We start from the raw sequence: 2821 nt of genomic DNA on the forward strand, positions 1-2821 counted from the left end.
TTCTGAGTCCTAGGCATAAAACATCTTTGGCCACCAAGCCAGGCATCAAGCTAGGGTGAACAGAGGGCTGCCATCTGCTCTGCCCCTGACTGGTATAAGAACAATGCCAGCATCAAGGTGCCTCTGCCCACTACCAGGGGCCCCATTGAGAATTTTACCCTTTGAACATATTTGCTTCACATCCCCCAACCCCACCCTCATCTCCCAGCCGCCCAACTTGATGCTCTCTTCTCTCTTTCCCCTCCTTCCAGTCCAGTGTGTATGAGCCAACATTCTTATGAATGGGGCCTGCCCAGGAATGTGTTCAACCAGGGGTCAATCATTAAAGAAAAACGACCTTTCCTCTGCTAGCAGCTATCAAATGCCAATAGCTTCTTACCCCTGGGTGGGATTTTTGTGCCCACCCCACACTGTCCATGCTAAGATTTTGTCTGATTTGAGCTCACATGAGTCTTGTGAGTTCTGTCACAGTCATTGTGAGTTTACCTATACAGCCACCCTCTCGTGTCTTGAATTTTCCTGGAAAACAGTTTCCCTGAAGTCAACCATCACCTCTACCACCTACGTTTTTTCTGCTACCTATTCCAGAAGGACCCTTGAGCCTTGGGGGATGAGGTGTAATGGAGTGTCCAGGGATATTTTTCTTTATTGTTCATCTTTATTTAGTACCACATAAGGTTGCCCTTTGTTCATTGATAATGTGTCTCTGTGGGGTCATTGATAATGTGTCTCTGTGGGGTGGGATCTTGTGAGGACAGTGCTGTCTGTCTCACTGTCACACAGATTCTTCTCTTGGTTCCTTAAGCAGGTGATAAGTAAGTGCAAGGAGCTTATTTGCTGAATGGTCAAACTGGAGGAACATTGTAAAGGACTCCAAATGTTTGAGAACAGCATACCAGTTTGCATGACACTGAGCCTAGCCCCACTTGAGTAAACACAGATTGACCACAGTGTGTTGCAGTGCTCAGGGGCATCCAGGAACAAGCTGCAAGCAAACCCAACATGAACTTACGGTAAATGGGCCCTCCCGTAGATTACTTCATAGAATTGGATTATTGCCTTCAAGTTTAGAAGGACTCTGCAGATAATACATCTAAAGGTCTAAATATAGCACCGCACGTTCTCTGAGCATGAGCCTGAATTATCTTCCTCATAACTAGGAATTTCAAAATGTGAGTCTGGAAATTCAGAAATTGCACAATGTCTCCTTTAGCACTTGGTTTGGAATTTTGCTGACTAATCTCTTTTTCCCTGTTACCTACAGCTGAGAAGGTGAAGAGCCTCTAATTGCCCCAAATCCTGGAGAATTAATGTAAGGAGCTGAGCCCGACCTCAGAGCGCCCCAACCCCGAGGTCTGTGAGGAGGCTGGAGCACCCAGCCCTCAGTCCCAACCTCTCCTTAGCCTCACTCCTTAACCTTCCACATGTGGAAGTGGATGGGACAGCTAACCCACAATGCCACGGGTTGATTTAAGTTGCCCTGCTGAAAAGCTGTTTCTAAAAAGGGGTCAGAAGCTTGAGTTCTAAATTCTTTGATTGATCTAAATTTATAAGATTTGTGTAGCTGCTTCATTGGGTTTCTAACTAGTCTTAAAGGTATAAATATGTTCTGTATGATTATTGGCTTATACGTTATTGGGTATGATAAAAAGTTGTAACATCGGTAACTGAAAGCTAGTTTAAAACTAGTAATCCAGCTCTTTCCTTTTGCTGCTGCGTCTGCAGCCATGAGTATGCTCAGGCTACAGAAGAGGCTTGCCTCTAGTGTCCTCCGCTGTGGGAAAAAGAAGGTCTGGTTGGACCCCAATGAGACCAATGAAATCGCCAATGCCAACTCCTGTCAGCAGATCAGGAAGCTGATCAAAGATGGCCTGATCATTCGGAAGCCTGTGACCGTCCATTCCCAGGCTCGCTGCCGCAAAAACACCTTAGCCCGACGGAAGGGCAGGCATATGGGCATAGGGAAGAGGAAGGGTACCACCAATGCTCGGATGCCTGAGAAGGTGACCTGGATGAGAAGGATGAGGATCCTGCGCCGGCTTCTCAGGAGATACCGGGAATCTAAGAAGATTGACCGCCATATGTACCACAGCCTGTACCTAAAAGTCAAAGGGAATGTGTTCAAAAACAAGCGGATTCTCATGGAGCACATCCACAAGCTGAAGGCTGACAAGGCCGGCAAGAAGCTACTGGCTGACCAGGCTGAGGCTCGCAGGTCTAAGACCAAGGAAGCACGAAAGCGCCGGGAGGAGCGTCTGCAGGCCAAGAAGGAAGAGATCATCAAGACTCTGTCCAAGGAGGAAGAGAACAAGAAATAAAGCTTCCCTCGTGTCTGTACATAGTGGCCTGGCTGAGGCCTCACATGGTTCAGTCATTAAAATAAAACAAGCCCTTGTCTGTTAAAAAAAAAAACTAGTAATCCAGGACACGTGGCATTAAAGGTACACATGTGGCGTGAATCAGCCAAGAGGGCTGAAATCTGGGCAGACAACTCCCGCTAGAGTTTATTTAATAGCCACTTAACACAACCTAAAGTCTGTGGCACCACAATGCCTGAGGGGCTCCTTAAAAGCCATTAAAGTTGAAACAGGACTGCAGGGACTTTTAGTAGCCAACAGGAACAAAGCTGTCCTTCTGTGAGGAAAAAAGTAGTTGTGGAGCTAAATCTCTTCACACCAGCTTCAGGTGCTCAGAAGAAAAGGACAAGCCTCTTCAGGCCTCAGCAAGGCTCATAGCAGGTTGCACAACCTGCCAGCTGACCCCATACCCTGCCTGCAGATAGGAGTATGGCAAGGGGGGCCTTGGGAAAGCCCCTGGACAC

At 47.3% G+C, this 2821-nt stretch overlaps 1 non-coding gene and 1 pseudogene across 2 annotated transcripts; one reads left to right on the forward strand and one right to left on the reverse strand.

Annotated features, from left to right (window-relative positions):
• Window positions 1-142, reverse strand: LOC116104342. Its single transcript, XR_004123848.1, has one exon. It is a non-coding gene; the product is annotated as a small nucleolar RNA SNORA48 (small nucleolar RNA).
• Window positions 143-1697: 1555 nt separating this feature from the next.
• On the forward strand, window positions 1698-2393 carry LOC116100508 (annotated as a pseudogene). Its single transcript, XR_004122607.1, has one exon. The product of XR_004122607.1 is annotated as a 60S ribosomal protein L19 pseudogene (transcript).
• The last annotated feature ends 428 nt before the right edge of the window (window positions 2394-2821 follow it).

This window comes from Mastomys coucha, unplaced genomic scaffold (genome assembly GCF_008632895.1).
Source record: "Mastomys coucha isolate ucsf_1 unplaced genomic scaffold, UCSF_Mcou_1 pScaffold21, whole genome shotgun sequence".
Lineage (NCBI taxonomy): Eukaryota > Metazoa > Chordata > Mammalia > Rodentia > Muridae > Mastomys > Mastomys coucha.